The 22,344-nt window shown below is 40.0% G+C and overlaps 1 pseudogene; it reads right to left on the bottom strand.

The window, feature by feature from the left end:
• Positions 1-10,796: 10,796 nt before the first annotated feature.
• On the bottom strand, positions 10,797-11,389 carry LOC122479516 (annotated as a pseudogene).
• Positions 11,390-22,344: the final 10,955 nt, after the last annotated feature.

A 22,344-nucleotide genomic window follows, 5' to 3' on the forward strand; every position in this document is an offset into this window, starting at 1 on the left:
GTATTTATCAAGAGCCTGAACTGATTTCTATTATCAGTGAACTTAGGAAATGCTGCCATAGAAGATTTAGGCTAGGTAATTGTAGGCCTACAATTTACAAAAAGGCTTTAGGATGGGATGTTTTTATAGCTGAGTTCTATTTAGCCTTTAAATAACAGGTATTTTCAGGGCACCTGAGTAGCTTAGTCCATTAAGCATCTGACTTCAGCTCAGGTCATGATCTCACGGTTCATGGGTTTGAGCCCTGCATCAGGCTCTGTGCTGACAGCTCAGAGCCTGGAACCTGCTTCAGATTCTGTGTCTCCCTCTCTCTCTGCCCCTCCCCTGCTCATGCTCTATCTCTGTCTCCCAAAAATAAGTAAATGTTAAAAATTAAAAAAATAAATAAATAACAGGCATTTTCAGTATTATATAACTATTCCAGACCATAGAAAATGATGGAAAAATTCTTATGATGTCAACATAATGTTAATACCAAAACTTGATATAGTACAAGCAATGTAATAAAATAGCACATAGAACCCAGCAGTGTATCACAATAATAACACACTATCACCATATAAAATTTATTTTATGAGTATGAGGGTGATTATTTCAATAATAAATTGAAAGAGAAAAAAATATGGTATCAATAAGTGCTGAAAAGACATTTGATAACATTGGTTCCTAATAAAAACTACAAGCAAAATAGGAATAAAATGAGATTATTTAAATATAACAATTTCTGTTTTCTAAGAATTAATAGCAACTATAATTATAAATAGCAAATAATGCTAAAATCCTACTATAAATCTGATAATTTATGAATATTTACATATATGTATATGCACAAATTTGCTTGTATATGGCTGTATGTATGTGAAAAATACAGAGGGGTGAGCCTTAACGTTAACATGAGCTGTAAAGTTGGAAATTGAGTCAGGGTGAATGGAGAGGGGATGGGATGAGGGACAGAAGCAAGTTAAAAAAAAAAAAAGCAAAAGAAAACAAAAAAACTTTCCTAAAATGGTCCAATGTGTAAAATGTAATGCTATTTATGTAAAAATAAATGTGTGTGTATTTATCTATAAACAAATATTCAAGCAAATGAATGTTTTTAAGCAAATCCCAAATGCCATATGATTTCATCTGGAAGTATTTCAGTAAGAATCTCCAACATGTATCTTTGTGTATGCTGTGCCAATATCATGAACCAGGAAAAAGGAAAACGTGGAAGGATGCACACTGGGTTGCTAGTCTTGGCACTTCAGGGGGTGGAAGTGGAGAGATAGGGGCAGGAGGGATATAATTAGCTTTGTTTTCATATGCTTTGGAACTGTGTTGTTTCACTTGTTGCATTAAACATGGAAAAAACATGGGAAAACATGGAAAACTTTGATTCTTAGTTGGCTTTAGAATCAAAAAGACTTTAGTGAAATCTGCCATCTTTTCTCTCATACTCAAGGTAGGAAGCTTGAACAGTTGTGAATATGAAATAGTTGAGTAGAAAAATATTAGTGAGGAAACCAATGGATTTTTACCAAATGGTTTTTACCAAACCTGTTAAAGTTAAGATAATATTCAATGGTCAGAGAAAGACCACAAAGCTGTCAGGGAAAGAGCTTATGAATTTTAGGATGAAGAATCATATCTAAGAATAGTTTACATATATTTATTTATATGTATAGAAATAATCATGTAATCATGAGTCATGTAATACATGAGTATGATATATACATATAGTAAGACTACACCTAAGGAAATAAATCTAAATCTAAATTTTGAAATTTTTTTGCATTAAATACTTTCAATCCTCAATTTTGCATTAAATGCTTTCAATTTTTTGCATTAAATGCTTAAATTCTCCAGTTGATGGACATATAGACTATTTTCCAAATGACACTGTAGTAGTTATCTTTTTTTATGTTGTTATTCAAAATGATGCTTAAGAAGAGTATATAATAGCTAAAACCTTTTAAAGTTAAGTAAGAGAAACAAAAAAAGCCTAGGCAGGAAGGAAATCTAGCACACTACTGCTAACAATTCTTGTCTTTCAAAAATGATACCATATATATTCATAAAAAGTTATTCTATTTTGTTTTGTCAGACTTTCTGTAATTAGCTTCTATTTTTATAATGAAAAAAGAAATCAAGAAACTTAACACCTTTTCTAATTCAAGTGCAAAAGTTTTTTGACACAAAATATTTGTAAGCATATTGTGGAGGTTGTTAGAGTCATTCTTTCACCCTTTGTGGCATTACACAGTTGGCGAAACATTACAGAAAGGCACAAATACATATGTTTTTAGTAAGGGTCAAAAAACAACTATAAGAAATTGCAGACAGGAAAATATGACAATACTGTGATATTAGTATTTTGATCCACTATCAGGAAAATACCAGCCTGGCAGGAAGTATTTTTTTTTTTCAACGTTTATTTATTTTTGGGACAGAGAGAGACAGAGCATGAACGGGGGAGGGGCAGAGAGAGAGGGAGACACAGAATCGGAAACAGGCTCCAGGCTCTGAGCCATCAGCCCAGAGCCCGATGCGGGGCTCGAACTCACGGACCGCGAGATCGTGACCTGGCTGAAGTCGGACGCTTAACCGACTGCGCCACCCAGGCGCCCCCTGGCAGGAAGTATTAAAGAGAAGCAAAAAAAAAAAAAAAAAAAAAAAAAAAAAAAAAAAAAGATATTATTTGTGACCCAGTATGACAAAAATAGAAGCATTACTGGACCAGCTCTAGAGCATTCCAATTCCCCTTTCATTTAATTAGTTAATTTCACTTATTCATTGTCATTTATTCATTCATACAAAAATATTAATTCATTCAAATATCATATACTAAATTAGACAAGTTAACCTCTCGGAATGGCGGTTTTCTCATGTGTAAAATAGGGATCTTATGGATTACTGCCTACAGCGCATCTCTGAAGGCTAGGGATAATGAACGTGAAGGTCCTGGCATATAACAGGTACTATAATAATAGAATCTGTTGTTGTCATTATCATTCTTATTAGGTGCCTAGCTTAGCGCTAACTACTCCTGACAGAAGGTTTCACAACCATTTTACTAAGAAGGCATCAGAGTGTATTAGATACTGTTTGTAATTAACAGTGTACAGAACTGTGTATTATATCCCACAAAGTAGATTCAGTATTTGTCTACAGTTTTTGCAGTAATTTTTATTGTCTGTGTCAAATCCTTAATTGAAAGATGCCTTTAGTCCCTGTATCAGGGCCGCGTGACTGCCACTAGACAGGCCCAGTGGTAGATGAAAACTTTTTGCTGGCAGAGGAATCACCTCCTACCCACACTAGAAGTGATGTTGTGGACCTCTCCAATCCCTCCAGATTCTGTTGTTGGTTTCTTGCTAGGAACTGCTAGGGGGCAGTTGTTCTATGAACACCTGGTAATAGTAAACATGTGTCCCAGTGGCTAATGCATCCCGTGGCCACTTGGAATAGTAACAAGAGCCTCCAGATGGAAGGATACTGCAAATGAGATTGTATATAGTTAAAAGGACATTTGGAAGTCTGGGAATACACATGTATTTTATGCAATTCCAAATCCAATTTAGACGGACACTATGACCTTCAGGCACCTAATAAGAGAAGGCAACTCAGATGTATGTTCCCATCAGGTGCTAACTCTTAATAGCTGGAGTAGTGGTTACAGTGAGTGCCCAGCATGGTCAGCTGTCAATCATAGGAACTATCATTTCTGTTGCTGCTAGCATAATAATCATCATTATCAAGCCCTGTGGTGATTAGCTGAGAGCTCTACCAAGAAAGAACTTGCCCAGACCCCATTCTGTTTAACTTCATGATATACTTAGTGTAAGGGAGGCTGCTTTTCTGGTTATAAAATCTGGTCTAGTTGTAAAGGATTGTAATATATGGAGACATCTACTTTTTACCCCAAAATTCAAATGTTGGCAGCTCTTTTTCTGTCCTAGAAATCATAATGCTTTGTTTAAGAAATTTTTATGTTTATTTATTATTTTTGAGAGGCAGAGCATGAGTGGGGGAGAAACAGAGAGAGAGAGACACAGAAGCAAGCTCCAGACTCTAAGCTGTCAGCACAGAGCCCAAAGCGGGGCTTGAACCCATGAACCACGAGAGCATGGCCTGAGTTGAAGTCGGTTAGCCGACTGAGCCACCCAGGTGCCCCTAAATCATAACGCTTTAGAACAGCTTTTCTTAATGCTCATCCCTCTCTTACTCTGGGATACACATGAGTGCTACATACCCCCGGTGAATGTATTCAGATTTGATTAAAACCCAGAAGACTGGTGAAGTAAAGCACTACAGTAATTTATAAGTGCCAGAACTATACATAGTTCACCAGAACAGACAGCTGTTTTAGTTTGGGTCCTCTCTGAAGCAGAGGCCGAGACAAGGATCAGGGTGTGAGTTATTTGGGAGAGAGTTCTTTGAAACAAGAGTGAAGGAATGGAAAGAGTGAGGCAGGGAGGGAGGAAAAGCTAACATAAGTGTGTATTATTGAGGTTGTTGCTTTAAGCAATGGGGTCTAGATTCTCTCAGAACTTTGGAAAAGCATACAGAAGCCTCTCAGAAGCATCCGTCTGAAGGACTGTGTCCAGTCACCCATAGTGGAGAATTTCCTGGGAGCTTAACTGCCCTGAAATTCTGGGGTTATATCTGCACCTAGCTGGGGTGGGATTCAGAGATGGCTATGGGGTAAAACAAAAACAGAAACAAACAAATCAGGGGTGTAAAGACCTCCAAAAATCTGCTCTTCTTTATGAGCAATAAAAACTGTCAAAATCAACCTTTTTTAGAACTCTGGAAATTAGTTAAAGGTTTGCAGTAATCCAAGGAGTAATTTACTCAGGAAAAATAGCTGAATCTCAGTAAGAACAGTAAGTCTTGTAGCATTTCAAGGCTGACCACAAAACTTAAGAGGAAAAACTGGTGAATTGGGAGGTTTTGAAAAGCTCTGATATATTCCAACAAATCTGGAAGGCCACATGCTTATACAGGACCATGCATATACTCAAGAAAGGCCTGGAAGGCGTTGCTATCCCACACAAGCAAATAAAAGGGAAAATGAATGAATGGAAGTGGTGCAGTTTATAATGATCACCTTGAATTGCCTACAGTTAATTTTCAAACACGATTCTAAATTTTGTATTCTAAATACACTGCTAAGCTTAGCTTTTAAAATTCATTAACGATTTTTTTCTTTATAACACATCTTACCACAGGAAGCAACCTAGATGGTGGGAACAGGCCAGAGAGCCACCGTCTACGTGATCATCTATTGCAGTGGATCCCAAGTTTTAGTAGCATAGGAGTTACTTAAGCTATTTAAACTGTTGATTTTGGATTTCTCTCGTTCTCTAAACTCCCCCTGATCTCTTCGTCCCCCACTAAGGAGTGTGACTCAGTAGGGGGGAGGGTCCTGAGTGTCTGCATTGCCAAAAAGCATCCCAGGTGATTCTGATGCAGGCAGTCTGTGGATTCCAGTTGAAGAAACAATGGTCTTGTCTAACTCATGAGTTTTATATATGAGATAAATGAGACACAGAAAGGGGAAATGACTTCCAGGTCACACCATGGAGGTAGAGGAGTAGAGTGACAGTCTAATTTCAAGTCTCGTTACTTGTGGTTTTGTGTGTTTTCCAAGATATTACAGTTCTTATATATTTGGGTTAGGATAGCCCTGCGGTCACTGGTCAGATGTGCCCAGCGAGGCAGTGGACCCTATATGAGGGAGTATTAAACCTGCCACATACCAGCCCATGGCTTGGGCAATCTGAATTTGTGCTACAATTTTTAAAAAATGTTTTATTTAATTTTGAGAGAGAGAGAGAGCGAGTGAGTGCGAGTGAGTGGGGGAGGGACAGAGAGAGAGGGGGACAGAGGCTCTGAATCGGGCTCTGTGCCGACAGCAGCAAGCCCAGTTTGGGGTTTGAACTCACAGACTTCGAGATTGTGACCTGAGCCGAAGTCTGACGCTCAACCGAGTGAGCCACCCAGGCGTCCCTGAATTTGTGCTACTATTGCACATTAAAAGCATCTTATGCAGAGCATCAGAATGTGAGCAGTGCCACTATGGCCACCATGAGAGGACCAGTGAATGCAATGATGTATTTGAAAGTACTTAGAGATTCAGAGTGTGGTGACCCAAGGACCCGTTAATACTAATTGCTTCTTAGACTAGAGCTACACAGTGCTAAGCATTCACATATTCTCAGACATGTGGATCACTGATTTAAGTGTTCCGTTTCCTGCTGGCATCTGACATCATGAAACCACAACTGTAGAGAATTCCAATTCACAGTTATAAATAAACTTGGCTGCAAAGATCAGAGACAACAGAAGCTATGAGACAGAGTGTTATGCACACTTTTCTAGGATAAAAGATCAGTCTTGAAACTATATTATTGTAATTTGATATCACTGGGCTGGTGTCAGTTGGGGAACAAGGAACAAAGGAAAGCCTCCCATGCAAAAGCATGGTACCTTAGGAAAATATGGTGCACTGGGGAGCTGGGAGTGATAGGGAATTTGGAGTGGCTTGGTGAAGGAGAGAGAAAGAGAAAGAGAAAGAGAGAGAGAGAGAGGAGAGAGAGAGAGAGAGAGAGAGAGAGAGAGAGAGAGAGACTGGTGGGTGGATAGGGAGGGGCATGAACACTGATCATTGAGGTCAGAGTAAGAGGCAGGATCCAGATCACTAAAGGCCTCAAATGATATTTTAAGGAGGTTGGGCATCATCTTATTGACAACAGGGATCCACAGGAGGATTTCAAGTGACAGACTGCAGTTTAGAAAGATGTATGGTTGGTGTATGGAGGGAAGCTCGAGAGGGGGTTCAGGAATAAAGACTGATTAGAAATGATAAGAACCTGAGCTAGGTTAGTGGTTAGCAGCTCTTCCCATGCTTGAAGATGACCAACTTCAGTTTCGGTTACTGGGTCAGTCTTCAGGAGGCCCAATCCTGCGAATTTTTTGCCTATTGCCTTTATCTTTCTTTCTTTTTTTAATGTTTATTTATTTATTTATTTTGAGAGAGAGCGAGTGTGAGAGAGGGAGGGAAAGAGAGAGAGAATCCCAGTCTCTTCACTGTCAGTGACTGGTGGGAGGCTCGAATTCACAAACCATGAGATCATGACCTGAGTTGAAATCAAGAGTCAGATGCTTAACCAACTGAGCCATTCAGGTGCTTCACTACCTTTTTATTTCTTAGGAGACATTCCAATAATCTGATTCGAGGACCAAATTTCAGAGATACAAGCTTGAATGATGGGAATAACTGTAACAAGAAAAAGTGGTTAAAGAGAGGGGAGGAGGAGATCAGAAAAGGAGAAGGGGAGAGGAAGAATGGAAAGATATATGAACATGTAAAACTTAGAAGAAGATTCATCACGAAGCTGCAAAATTATCTTACAAGGATTGCTTTAAGAAAAACACCCAGAATTTCAAAATGGATATCTTCTGTAGTGATTAAATTTATTTCTAAATGCATTTTTAAAGAGCTTATTAAAATTAATGAATTATCTCATAGTGATCTCATGCATATAGATCATGCCAAAGAGGTAAAAGGTTATTGAGTTGCACAAAGGAAGCTGATCGGTGTCTTGCGGTTTGACAATATGCATTCTGAGTAGGAGCCAGAACCTAACTTCACATCTCAGAGGAGCTAAAATTTTCTGAGAACGGGATGAAAAATGTGCACTCACTGGGGTTGGTGGAGGAGGCTAGGGCTGGAAGCCAGGTTACCAAATCACTGTCTGGAGCAAGTGGGCAGATGTAAAAAGTGGGAGGAATGTTCAGACCACACCGTTTCCTAGTGAAAATGCTAATGCAAACTTGTAACCATAGCAACACAATAGCCCTATTAAAACAAACAAACAAAAAAACTCAGTGTCAATTGCACTTAATGGTCACGTAAAAAACAATCTTCCTCTTTTTACTTTTTACTGACAAGTAAAATTTTGTATTCAGTTTTGTTTCCTTTCTATCCATCAGATTGACAATACTTTGTTAGAAGATTGCAATTTCTTGATAATCCTTTCTCGCACAGAGGCAAAAGTTTTAGAAATATAATCTGCCTGGTAATTTTGGATTGAATGTCAGACATTGTGAATATCACCTTGTTGGGTGCTGGTTATTTTTATATTCCTATAAATATTCTTGATGCTTGCTCTGAGCTCAATTACTTGCATTCCTTTGAGGCTTGCTTTTAAGCCTTGTTAGATGGGACCAGAGCAGCTTCTAGTCAAGGGCTGATTTTTCCCTAACTACTGATTCTTCTACCCAATGGGCTGTGAAATAGGAAACTTTCCACCCAGGTTGGTGGAAGCAGGAACTATTTCCAGTCTTAGGTAAGCAACCAGTATTTTTTTTTCCCCACTAATTCATTCCTTAGCCTCAGGTAGTTTCCTTACATGTTTATACTGATCACTTTCTACCTGAACATTCCAGGGAGACTCTCTCAGATCTCTAAAGCTCTCTCTGTGGAGCTCTCACCTGTGAAACTCTAGCTGCCTTGGCAACCCTGAGTTCTAGCTCCAACTCCACAACTTGGGGAGCCCTCCTCCCTGCACTGCCTCTTGGAAACTCTTTCTAGGCAATAAGGTGGGATGATCACAGAGCTCTCCTTGTTTCCTTCCCTTCCTCAGGGATCACTATCCTGTGCTGCCTGGTGTCCAATATCTGAAAACTGTAGACTCATATATTTTGCCCATTTATTTTTTATTTTTTTCTAAAAGGGAGCATTAGTTAGGTTCTTGTTACTCTACTTTGCCTGCAGTAAAATTCTCCAATTTTATGGCTTCTGAATGTGTTTGATGAATAATATATTTGGAGAACAGAATAAATTACATCTTGAATGATGAATTAAAGCTTCTTAATGGTTTAGGATAGCTTAATAAAATTTATAACATTTTCAAGTGTCAAAACATAATTCTCATGATTTTATATTTGTAATTTCCATATAAATACTTAGTGAGCAAGTATCAAAGTTTGATTTCTCATTAATGAAGTAACCAGAAAGATGATAAAGCCAGTTAGGAAACTGAAACACAGAGAAAGTAAGTGATGTATTAGAAGGGAAAGAGAAAGAGAGAGAGAGCAAGAGAAATCAAGAGAGAATATAAATGGAAAATTATGCTGGAATAGGATTGATAAATTAGATACAAAACTGGTTCATGTCCCATAGGTAAATAAAATCATAACCTTTGGGATTATCTTCTCAGATGAATAGAGATAATTTTTATTTCTATTATACAAAAACTCATTTATATAGCATTCATTTTCACAAATTAACATCTAACCTTTACAGACTTAGACATGTCTTTAAAATGTCTCATGTCTTAAAAGGTGATCCTTGGGTGGGATTAAGTCCATGTTTTAGGGAGGCATTGAATTGACACAGTCATCTTTTGTGACTCATTTCCAAGTTTTGGAAATCTTCATAACATAAATATCACCTATAAGTCAATGAGATCTGCCATTACCTAGCTGGTCACTCGGGGTCTATGTTTGCTCATTAAAAAAAAACAAAAACAAACTACAGTAGTGTTTTAAAACTGCAGTTACATGTTAGAATCACTTGGGAGAGCTTTTAAAAATTACCAAGACCAGTAATATTCCAATATATGTATATTACATATGTGTGTATATGTATACTACATTTTCTTTATCCATTCATCTATGGATGGACCTAGAGGGTATAATGAATGCTAAGTTAAATAAGTCAATCAGACAAAAAAAAATATCATATGATTTCATTCATATGTAGAATTTAAGAAAAAAAAACCCAAATGAATAAAGAAAAAAAAATAAACTCTTAAATACAGATCACAAATAGGTGGTCGCCAGAGAGTAGGTAAGCAGGGGGATGGGTGAAATAGATAAAAGGGATTAAGAGTACACTTATCTTGAAGAGCACCAAATAATGTATAGAATTGTTGAATCATTATATTTTATACCTTAAACTAATATAACACAATATGTTAATTATACTTCAATAAGAAGAAACACAAAACACCACCAAAGCCAGGGTCTCTTACTAGACCAATTAAATTAGACTCTGAGGGTGAGGTCAGAGCATTGTTAATTGTTTAAAAGTCCTCTGGTTATTCTAGCGTGCAGCCAGGGTTGAAAACTACTGGTTTAGACTGCGTTTCTCAGACTTCTTTCCATAATAATGCTCTGTAATTCTATGGCTTGAAATATAGGCAACCTGCTTTTACGCTGAAGAAAGTAGACATAAATATAAACTCTGGTAGCTTTCTTGCACTACCAGCGACGTGGAAATGATTTAGGGCTGCCAGTATTCATTCCATGGTGTGGAAGCAATGGGAAAGGCCAGGGGTGGGATAGCTGAATGACCGGTCTTTGTGTTCCAATTAGATATAGTCAGCTGGAAAGAGATAGGAATGTCTACAGACAATTTCTTTAAAGAAAAGAAAAGAAAAGAAAAGAAAAGAAAAGAAAAGAAAAGAAAAATCAAAATTCATTATGTGTCCCTGCTTCTTTACTGTTGAGCTCATCCATATTCCCAGAACAGGTATTCTTTTACACAGTTATTATGGGAGATTGCATTTCTGATCTAAGACTGTGTATCAATAAATTAAGGCTGTGACCAATACTATCCATAAAAAGAAAACAATGGAACACGTATAAGCCTTTAACATGATTTCAAATAATTAAATTATACTTCAAATTCTATTCTTTCATGCTTGTTACCACTGAAAAGTATTTTGGGTAGGTTTTTTTTTAATTGAAAAGGATTTTTTTCATTTTAACGGTTTTTATTTAAAGCCGTATATAAGATTACTTTAGTACTGCATCTTCTCAATTGTTTCTTTCCTTTAGTTGCCCTTTTCCTTTCCTGCTTGATGAGATTTGCCTTTACCTTCAAGGATCTTTTTGTGGTCTTTGTCCAGTTTCAGTCTAGTGATAACCACCTTGCTAGGATGATGCCCACATGGACAGGCATGCCATTTGCCTTCGCTCACTGTACTCATTCAAGGTAGATGATGTATTTCTTCCAGTAAACCTGGACTACTTTGCCAATTTGCTGACCTTTGTAGTGGCCTCACACAACCTGTACTTCATCATCCTTTCGGGTGGGCATGGAATGAACCTCGTACTTCTGTCTCAGCTCTTTGGAGAGAGAGGAAGACTTCTTCTTGCGAATGTGGGAAGATGCATTGAAATGCCTTTTGTGGTTCTTGCTCTGGTCAGAAGTCACAAAGGGATTGAACTTCATTTTGGCTGCTGGCGCTTTAGCGATGGCAACAAAAAGGAAGGGCAAAAAACAATTTTTGAAAGCAAGGGCTTTTGATACTCTTCACCCTAAACCTACTATTTATGAGAAATACAAAGTAAATGTAACTAGCCAGCCAAAAATTAAAAGTTTCTTACCTTAATAAGAGGGTTTTTATTTTAAATCACGAATTAATGTTGAATATTTTCCAATGGTTTTGGGCATCTTTCTCAATAATTATATGACTTATTTTCTTCTAACTGTTAACGTAGTGAGTAATATTAATAGATATCTAAATACTAAACTGTTTTAACTTCTGGGATTAAACCCTACTTGGTCATGATGGGTTATTATTTTAATATACTATTTGATTCTATTTCCTCCCTGACACTTTTAATGATAACAATCTTCTTTCCTTTATGGTGAAACATCCTTGTGAGTTGCATAGGAATGGGATTAATTTTCATAGCAATTTGACAAATTAGAAAACTCAGACACAAATGTGGTAAATGACATTAGCCAAGAACAAATGGTAAATTAGTGACAAAATCTGTACTTAAATGTTTGATGCCTAATTTATGGCCTAAGAACTCTTCCCCATTACTCTCCTCTAGTAAATTTATATTTTCATCAAGCAGATTTCCCAATCATGAAGTATTTCAGATAACCTCACAATATTTCACATTACCTTAGAATACTATCTTGAAAGATTTTCAATTCTAGATAAATCATTCACACTGTTTAAAATCCTAATTCTTAATGCTTTTTCTTCTGCTCCACAGTAACAGTTCTTATAACTACATTTAACAATCATGGGGCTTAGGGAAGAATGTGGGGTAGATGTGGGAGGAGATGAGAACAAGAGAGGAAAGGTGTATGGTTGAGCCACTGGCTGAGTTAGAGAACCCACCTAGATGAGTAGATTTGAGGGTAAGCCTGAATGGATGGGTTTAGAGAGGCTTGGACACATTAGTTTGAATTTCCAGGTATGAAATCTACAAGGCAGTTGAAAATGTAGTTCTGAAAACTCTGAAGAGAGGTTGGGCTGGTTATGTACAATTGGTAGTGATTGGCATAGAGGTGGTACCAGAGTTTTGGGAAAGGATGAAATCACCCAAGGAGAGTATGAGGAGAAAGGAGAAAGGAAAATGGAAGGCCAACATTTCTGTGAATAGAGAAAGAGGAACCAAGAAGAAAAACAGAAAGAAGGGTCACAGGGGCTCCTCGGTGGCTCAGTCAGTTGTGTCTGACCCTTGATTTCTGCTCAGGTCATGATCTCGCGGTTCGTGGGATGGAGCCCCACGTCGGGCTCTGCACTGACAGCGTGAAGCCTACTTGGGATTCTCTCTTTCTGTCAGATTCTCCTTCACAGCCCTCAGGAGGAACCAACCATGACAGTACCTTCATTTTAGACTTCTAACCTCCAGAGGGTGAAACAATAAATGTCTGTCATGTAAGCCACCTGGTCTGTGACAACTTTGTTATGGTAACCCTCACAAACTAATACAGTAGGTGTCTACTAATTAGATGGGGTGGTCAGGGAAGACCTCTCTTTGGAGGTAATATTTAAGCTGAGGTCTAACTAAAGGCAAGAGCCAACCCTGTGCATGTGCACCCCTGCGCACATGCATGCTCTCTCTCTCAAAATAAATAAACTTAAAAAAAAGAAGAAGAAGAGTCAGAGTTGGAGAAAAACAGGAGTGGGCAGTATCCTGAAAGCCAAGGAAAGAGAGATTCTCCTCCCTTCTCACCCCAACCTTTTCTTCTCCCAGGCTTTCCCATCTCAGTAAATAGCTCACCATTCACCCAGCTGCTCAAGTAAGCAAACAGATACCTTTCTGATTACCTCCCCCCCCCAACCTCCTCCCACCAGAAAGTCTTATCAATTCAGCTCCTAATTACATATGAATGTCTGCACTTCTTTTTCATCCACAGGCACCCCACGGACTCCTAGATGCTAACACCTCTCCCCTAGACAACTGCAACAGATTTCTGAGTGGCCTCTCTGGTTCTGATCTTATTCTCCTTCTACCTAGACCATTCTCCATGTAGCAGACAGAACGCTTTTACAAAAGCATGAATAAGATCATGTCATTCCTCTGATTAAAGCCCTCCAATGGTTTCTCATTGTACTTTGACTATGATCCAAACTTTATCATGACCTAAGTGGACCCACATTTGAACCCTGTCCAGTTCTCTGACCCCATCTGCACATTCTGCCACTGCAGCTCACTAAATCCAGCCACACCAAAGTCTTTTCTCTGTTCTTTAAACATACCAACTCCATGGGGCGCCTGGGTGGCGCAGTCGGTTGAGCGTCCGACTTCAGCCAGGTCACGATCTCGCGGTCCGTGAGTTCGAGCCCCGCGTCGGGCTCTGGGCTGATGGCTCGGAGCCTGGAGCCTGTTTCCGATTCTTTGTCTCCCTCTCTCTCTGCCCCTCCCCCATTCATGCTCTGTCTCTCTCTGTCCCAAAAATAAATAAACGTTGAAAAAAAAAATTAAAAAAAAAACAAAAAACAAAAAACATACCAACTCCATTCTCCCTCTGGGCCATTGCATTTACTTATCCCTTTGTCTAAAGTGCTCTGCCCCAGACCTATGCAAGGCTGGCTCTTGCCTTTAGTTAGGCCTCAGCTTAAATATTACCTCCAAAGAGAGGTCTTCCCTGACCACCCCATCTAATTAGTAGACACCTACTGTATTAGTTTGTGAGGGCTGCATTAACAAAGTTGTCACAGACCAGGTGGCTTACATGACAGACATTTATTGTTTCACCCTCTGGAGGTTAGAAGTCTAAAATGAAGGTACTGTCATGGTTGGTTCCTCCTGAGGGCTGTGAAGGAGAATCTGATCCAGCCTTCTTTCCTTGGCTTTTGTGGGGCTGTCTTCTTGTGTCTCATCGCACCATCTCCCTGTTTGTGAATCTCTGTGTCCAAACGTCCCCTTTACATAAGAACCCCATCATATTGGATTACCACCCTAATGATATCCAACTTGATTACCTCCATAAGGACAATTTCTAAATAGTCACACTCTGAGGTACTGGGGGTTAGGACTCCAACATCTGAAAGGACACAATTCAACCCACATTGCCAACACCAGTGGTCATCACATCGCACCGTTTCATTTCCTTCACGATATTTGTCTGTATCTGAAATTACATTATTCATTAAAATTTTTTTAATGTTTATTTTTGAAGGAGAGAGAGACAGAGCATGAGCAGGGGGAGGGGCAGAGAGAGAGGGAGACAGAATCTGAAGCAAGCTCCAGTCTCTGAGCTGTCAGCACAGCCTGACGCAGGGCTCGAACTCACGAGCTGTGAGATCATTACCTAAGCCAGAGTTGGATGCTTAACTGACTAAGCCACCCAGGCACCCCTACATTATTCATTTTTTTTTGCTCACATTGTGTTATTTGTCTCTGAAAGCTCCACAGAACATGAATCTTGCCTGTCTTTGCAGCAGACTCTGCTGGTGCCCCTGACATATCCCCTGTTGCCATAGATACCAACAGCTTCTCACTGCAAGCTTCCACAACGTTCTGTCTGAGGCTTTTCCTCAAGCATGCTGGTCCTCTTGTGAGGCAGGCTGGAGGAGCTGAGAAGTTACTGACAGATGGGAGGTGACAGAATATTTCCTTTCCTCTGCCCCGTGTCAGGGACAGTGATGAAGTTTCCATTCTGCTGTCTCTGAGAGGTCCAAAGCAGGACTGAGCCAAATTATCCTTCCTGCTCATGAATGTACCTATATTGGCTTTTTCTCCTCTGTTTACTTCCTCACTCCCCCACCAGTGTTTCCAGAATCTCTTTCCAAATAAACAACTTACACTGAACTTCTGTCTCTGGGTCTGCTTCCCGGGGAAACACAACCTAAGGCAGACTTTATCACTGTATCCCTGGCACCTAAACTCTATATAATACAACATTTATGGTTAATGCTCAATAAGTCATGATGAATTAATCAATAGAGGGTGGTGGTAATAGACAGCATAAAATGCTATTGAAAGAAGTCCTGAAGAAGAGAACTTAAAAAAAAAATGTCCATTTGGTAATTGTGATCCTGGAGCCATGCTAGAAGAGCTTATTAGAACAGTAGTAGGGAGCAAGTCTGATTTTGGTGGGTAATATGAGGTGAGAAAGGTAGGGGCAGCTGACAGGAAACAGTCAACTTCATACAACAGCGGGGTGGGAGACAGTTTGTTTTTTATTTTTTTTGGGTGACAATAATTTGAGCATATTTGAGGCTGATTCAATGGAAAAGGAGAGAATGATGACAGAAGTGAGAAGGGGGACACTGAAGGGTCAGAATTGTAGGTGATAAATTAGAGGCTGAGTTAGTGTGTACAGGTGGAGGAGTGGGAATGCGCACACAGAGGCCTCTGGTCTTCCAAGAAAAGTAGGTAAGAACTGGTAAACAGAGATATCAACATCCATACAAATATACAGTAATATATTTTTTTCTCCCCGATTTCAAAAGTGACAGGTGTTCATCACAGAACATTTAGAACAATAACATATATTAAGTACTTACAATATTTTCAGGCGATGGTCTATGGGCTTTACAAGTGTTAGCAATCTATCATATGAAGCAGGTACTGTTTCTATCTCTACATTATAGAGGAGAGAGATTGAATCAATTGCCCAAGGTCACAAGACTGGTAACTAGCAGACCAGGATGTGAACCTACCTTGTTTAGTTCCACAGTCATCCTGTACCAAATGCAAAGAAAAGCCCAGAAGGAAAACTTATCCATCAGAGAAAATAAATAAAAATGTATGAAACTTAGATATAGAAATCCCCAGGAGTTTATTGTCATTTGCTTCTCTTTTCTCAAGGAAGTGGGTGGGGACTCTGAAGCAGGGAGGTGGAAGTAAGTAGAACTCAATAATAGTAACAGTTTGAAGATGTTTCTTCTGGAAAAGGAGAAAGGAACTGATGAGGAAATTTGAACAGCACTAAAGAGTCAGCTTGAGATTATAAATACTAAACTGGGGGAAGGTAAATCAGCATGGTTCAGAGATTTTCCTCAGGGGCATTGGACTGGTGGTTGGGGTAGATTTTTCCATGGGAGGTCCACAGAAGGCCAAGAGAAATTGACGGTCTCGAAGAGAGTGTGGTTAAAAGAATTGGATCTTTTGGCTCCTTGAAGGCAGACCTTGGGACAGATATTCGGAAGCAGGGAGTTTACGGGGAGACAATTGTAGGAAAGATGCTAATAGGGGAGGGCAGGGAGCGTGACAGGGGAGGGAAAGACACCAATAAAGGGTGTGCTCTGCAATCAACAGGAGCTTCATTCTGCTGGGGGACTCTGGGAGCCAGTGTGGAAATACATCTTAGAGTTATCTCCCCTGAGGGGATTCCCACTAGCCATTGGTTAGGACTGCTCCAGGGGTAATCATGCATGAGCTGAGAGCTTCCACACGTGGAGATACAGAAGACTCTGATGGCCAGAGAAAGGCTTCAGTCAAAGAGATGTTGGCTGTTGAAAGTCTGGGAAAATAAGGCCCGAGGGGATAATGACCAGGCATCAAGAGTGTCTGCTACAGATGGGCCATGGATTTGCAGTTGGTCAGGGAGGTAGCAAACCTACAAGGAGCCTAGAAGAACAGTTCTGGGACGAACATCTTTTTGAAAATTATTTTAAATAGGTAATATTGGCACACAGGCCAAAAGTATGAAAAGAATATGCAGTGAAAAGTAAATCTTTTCGCCATCCATTTCTGTCTCCTACCATTGCTGGTGTTCTGTATATCCTTTTAGAGATAGTAGGGTACTACGTGTGTGTATGCATTACAGGTATATATATTATACACATATATTTATATTATAGCTATACTATACATAAGCTGGGTACAGTTAATATATGTATCATTTATTTTTATGTAAACTACCCCACACAAGTGGTAGCATATAATACACTTGGCCTCTTTCACAAGTATATCTTGGGCAATTTTTCATATTATATATATTTAATATGTATTTATTTATTTATTGAGAGAGAGAGGGTGAGGGGCAGATAGAGAAGAAGACAGAGAATCCCAAGCAGGCTCTATGCCATTAGCATGGAGCCCAATGCAGGAATCAAATTCATGAACCATGAGATCATGATCTGAGTCATAATCAAGCATTGGATGTTTAACCAACTGGGAACTTTTCATATTGTTGCATATAGATTTGCCTCAATTTTTTAAATAACTGCATGGCATTCAATTTAATGGATGCATCACACTTAATGAGTCTTTTTCTGAAATAATTATTCTTATACATGTGTGTTATTTAGCACACTCTAGTAATCTATAGGATAAATATCTAGGAACAGCACTGCTTGGTCAAAGGACATGTGCATCTAAAATATTGACGGATAGGGCTGAATTTCCTAGAACCAATGTACACACCCATGGGATTGACTGTCATAATCAGGCCAAAGAGCAGAAGCACAGGAATAGGAAGGAGAAAAGGGAGGGGCAGTTGGATAATGAAATGTCAGATATCAAGATTCTGGTGTAGTAGTTCCCTCTCCTGCCAAGGTCCAGGGTGTAGCCATAGCAGGAAGTTGTTGGTGTGGAGTGCTGTGCAGGTGAGGGTCAATGAAGCAGAAGTCAACGAAATACGAGGTGTTGGAACAACTCACCCAGATGACAAGCCAGTCAGTCTATCCTGGTGTTTGTCATGATATGAAATTGTGAAATACAGTTACAGAAACCTTCCCCTTCCCTTTAAATCTAGCAAGGAAAAGATGCCAGATGCCTAACAGTCCTTTCTACTCTGTGGAGCAGAAAACTCTTCCCACTTGAGCTAAGGGAGAAGTATATCAATCAACATGGCTGCCCCAGGGGACAGGCAGTGATGTCTCTATTTTTTATAATGGCATCTGAGGCAGTGGGACTGGCAGGGTTGTTTTCCTGAATCCTCCAACTTCACATGAATATCTGTTAGGCCTGTGGATAACTCATTTTCCAACATCACCGGTCTTCCAAGTGTTGCTGAAATTGCCAGACCAACCATGGCCTGGCACCCCTTTCTTGGTAATATAACCAATAGCAACAATAACAACAATAGAGATTAATGTGCTGAATCAGTTAGGATTTGTAGTTTAAACACTGGTTTAAACCAAACCTTTTTTCTCTCAGATAACAGAATCCTCCTTTCTCTCAGATAACAGAATCCAGGGATAAGCATTCCACAAAAGGAGTGGCAATTCTACAATGCCAGTGTTGTGTCAGACTTCTTTCCTCTCTGCCTCTTCAGTGCTGACTTCTATCTCATAGTTTCTAGATGCCTGCTGGAATTCTAGCCATCGTGCCCATGTCCCATGCTGGAAGAAGGAAGAAAGGGTCAAAGGTACAAGGGAGCATGCCAGATGAATCAGCATTCTCCACCCTTATCTTTTAATGAACTTTCCCACAAGCCCCACTTAGTGATGGAACTTAAATCTCATTGCACAGAGTAGTCACATGGTCGCCCTTATCTCAGTTGTGGTCATCATAATCCATTGGCATTTAAGTACATTTCCAGGGTTGTGTAACCATCGCCATCATCCATTTCCAGAATATCATCATCTGAAATAGAAACTATAAATCCACTAAACAATGACCTCTCCATTCCCATCTCCCCTCAGCCACCATTAACTTCTTTTTTATTTTCTGTCTGTATGAATTTGCATATTTTAGGTGCTTCATATAAGTGATCATACAATATTTGTCCTTTTGTGACATGCTCACTCAACTTAGCATAATGTTTTCAAGGTTCATCCATATTATAGCATGTGTCAGTATTTCATTCCTTTTTATGGCGGAATGATATTCTGTAGAATGGGTATACCACACTTTATCTATTTGTCTATTGATTGTGGGTTGTGTCTTAGTCTGGTAGGGTTGCTATAACAAAACACCAATTTTAGTGACTGGAAATGCCAGGATAGTCTAGTTCTGCTAGAAGCCTTCTTCTGGGCTGTAGAAGGAAACTTCTTGCTCTGCCCTCATATTATGGGAGGGGTGAGGGATCTCTGTGGGGCCTCTTTTTAGAGGGACACTAATCCTATTCATGAAGACTCCACCCTCATGACCTAATCACTTCCCAAAGGTCCCATGTCTTAATACTATCACATTGGGCATTGGGATTTCAACATATGGTTAGGGAGACACAGGCATTGAGATCATTGAGGCTGCTTCTAGCATGTGACTGTTTTATTTTATTTATTTTTTTTTCAACGTTTATTTATTTTTTTGGGGGGGGGGGACAGAGAGAGACAGAGCATGAGGGGGAGGGGCAGAGAGAGAGGGAGACACAGAATCGGAAACAGGCTCCAGGCTCCGAGCCATCAGCCCAGAGCCTGACGCGGGGCTCGAACTCACGGACCGCGAGATCGTGACCTGGCTGAAGTCGGACGCTTAACCGACTGCGCCACCCAGGTGCCCCGCATATGGCTGTTTTAAATAATGCTGTTATGAACATTGGTATATGGATATCTGTTTGAGTTCCTGCTTTCAATTCTTCTAGGTAGGCACCTAGGACTTGCTGGATCATGTGGTAATTCTATGTTTAACTTAAAAAAATTTTTTTAACGTTTACTTATTTTTGAGACAGAGACAGAGCATGAACAGGGGAGGGGCAGAGAGAGAGGGAGACACAGAATCTGAAACGGGCTCCAGGCTCTGAGCTGTCAGCACAGAGCCCAACACGGGGCTCGAACTCACGGACCGTGAGATCATGACCTGAGCTGAAGTTGGATGCTTAACCGACTGAGCCACCCAGGCGCCCCTATGTTTAACTTTTAAAATGAGGAGCCCACAAATGCATCTTGCATTTTGTATTTTATTTAGTTTTTATAAACTTGCAGTTGTTGAAACCACACATTGAAATTCTGATAGAGAGGAGCCTCATACTCTGGATCCAGCCAGTTAATGCTGCCCACTGAGCAGGGTACTTCTGAGTAACTTACGCTAAAGTGAGCTGGATGGAATAATCTCCATTTTGGAAATGGGAAACAAATAAGAAAGGCTAAGTCACTCTTCTCTTGGTAATGAGAGCTCCACTAACTTTCCCTAGCTCTGCCCCTAGGAAGCTTCACCAAGTGCTTGTGGGCAGCCTTAATGGGTTTATACTAGATTCCCTTGATCCAGGATGAACTTGCGAACACCACACAGTGGAGTTCCAGGCGGGAACTATTTCCACCCCGATGCTTGACCTCAAGCCAACCTGTCACAAATTTATCAAGGAGAGGGAAGATGAACTTAGTTCATTGCATGATCCAGTAATAGTTCTAAACATGCACTAGTATAGTGGGTAAGGATATGGCCTCAAGGCTAGATGGCTTATGTTCAGATCCCAGTTCTACAATCCATTGGTTGTGTGATCTTCACTATAGTTATTTAACTTCTCTGTGCCTCAGCTTCCTCATATGTAAACTGAGGATTAATAATAGTGCTTTGCTTTTGCATATGGTTGTTGTGAGGGTCACCTGAGTTAACACAGTTAAGAAGTATTTTAGAAAGATGCCTGAACTCTGGAAAGGCTCTGTGAGTGGCAGAAACTTTAGCAGTATTGACATGATTATACCCAGGAAGTATAAGTTCTATAAACCATAATAGTTATTAGCAAACTAACTATAGATCACCACTGTATCACTGGTCATGAAGAAAAAAAAAAGAGCAAAATTAGGAGGACACACATGAACAAAGCATAGAGAGTCACAGCTAGATGGGTTGAAAAAGTCACTCTTCACCGTGTTTGGTCTGATGTTACAAGCCTGGAAAATGCTAACCACTTGGTCTCTTAAATTTGTTTCTCACTTCCAAATTGGAGATAATTGCATCATTGGGAAGATTTACTGAGGCAAAGATAGGGCTTTATAAGTTATTATCAGTAAACAAATATAAACACTTAAATTAACAATGTGAAGTAGCCGTTCAGCTACAACTCCCATTGTCCAAATGCTTTTGTGACCAGGGAGGTTGTGGAAAATATGGAGTAGGTTCAGAGGCCAAGGTCAGACATGAGTAAAAGGCGGAGCTTCTATGTGGTGCACTGGACCGGATTAGTATCTGCCCACTGAGGATGTGGAGAGGATGAACTGCACCAGAGTCTGAGGAATTGGGGCTCATTTTTATACACAGGTGATTTGAAAATACCAGAAGGAGTTCTTGAAGAAAATGGTGAAATCTGAGCCCCCGCCCATGAATATCCAATGTACTGGAGAAAGAAGCTGCACACCCAGTGTGTGGTTGTAGCAAAGATGGGGGACGGATCGGAGGCTCTCTAGCCTTGAGGCAGCTTGGTTATCAGGTCTGAAAGATTCTGTGATGTAATCTGCAACTAGGTGTTTATTTAGCAGTCACCTTGCGCCATCTATGGGTCGGGATGTTTCCTTGCAACTTTGACTGTAAGCCCTTGTGGCACCTTCAGATACAACGTGATTTCATTTTTGTGAAAGCCTTGTTTCATTTTTTGGTTTCCTTGTTTTTGTTTTGGATAGATTTAACACTTTCTGTGACTATCAGGAATCCTCTCTCTGGAACAAGGGAGAAATTTGGCCTTGAGATGTAGACATGCATGAAGAAGGACCTGAACGTCTGGATTTCATTTGGTAATGTGTTTCGAATAGCCAGGAAATCCTCTCCTCTACGTTAAATGACCAGGACGTCATTAAAAAAAAAAAAACAAAAAACCAAAAACCTGTGAGCCTTGCATTTTCCCACAGTTTTCTGGGAAAGGGGATGGGCCAGACATTGGAGTTATTTCTACTTTCTATTGTCCCAGCGTTTTTTTCTTCGCGCCAGTTGGTATAGGGAAGGCCACTGATGGAACAAAGGAAAGTTCAAGCGTTGTGAAAGGAAGGAAGGCAAGGGAAATCAGGGAGGACTCTTTGGAGATGAAGTAGGTTCTGGATTTTAGAGGAAACGAGAGCCACAGGAAAGGAGGAGACCACCTGTCCCCTGTGTCTGCAGTTCAAGAGAGCCTCACGTAGAAAGAAAAACTAGTTTCTCATGAAGTTGCCTCATATCAAGCTTTTCCCCCCCTTAAGTCTCCATTTCTATGGCACCTGCCTGTTTCTGTGCTGAGTTCCCTTGTCCTCTCCCTGGTCCAACCACGCCGGTGCTCTCTCTTAGTTTCTGGAA

This window comes from Prionailurus bengalensis, chromosome C1 (assembly GCF_016509475.1).
Source record: "Prionailurus bengalensis isolate Pbe53 chromosome C1, Fcat_Pben_1.1_paternal_pri, whole genome shotgun sequence".
NCBI lineage: Eukaryota > Metazoa > Chordata > Mammalia > Carnivora > Felidae > Prionailurus > Prionailurus bengalensis.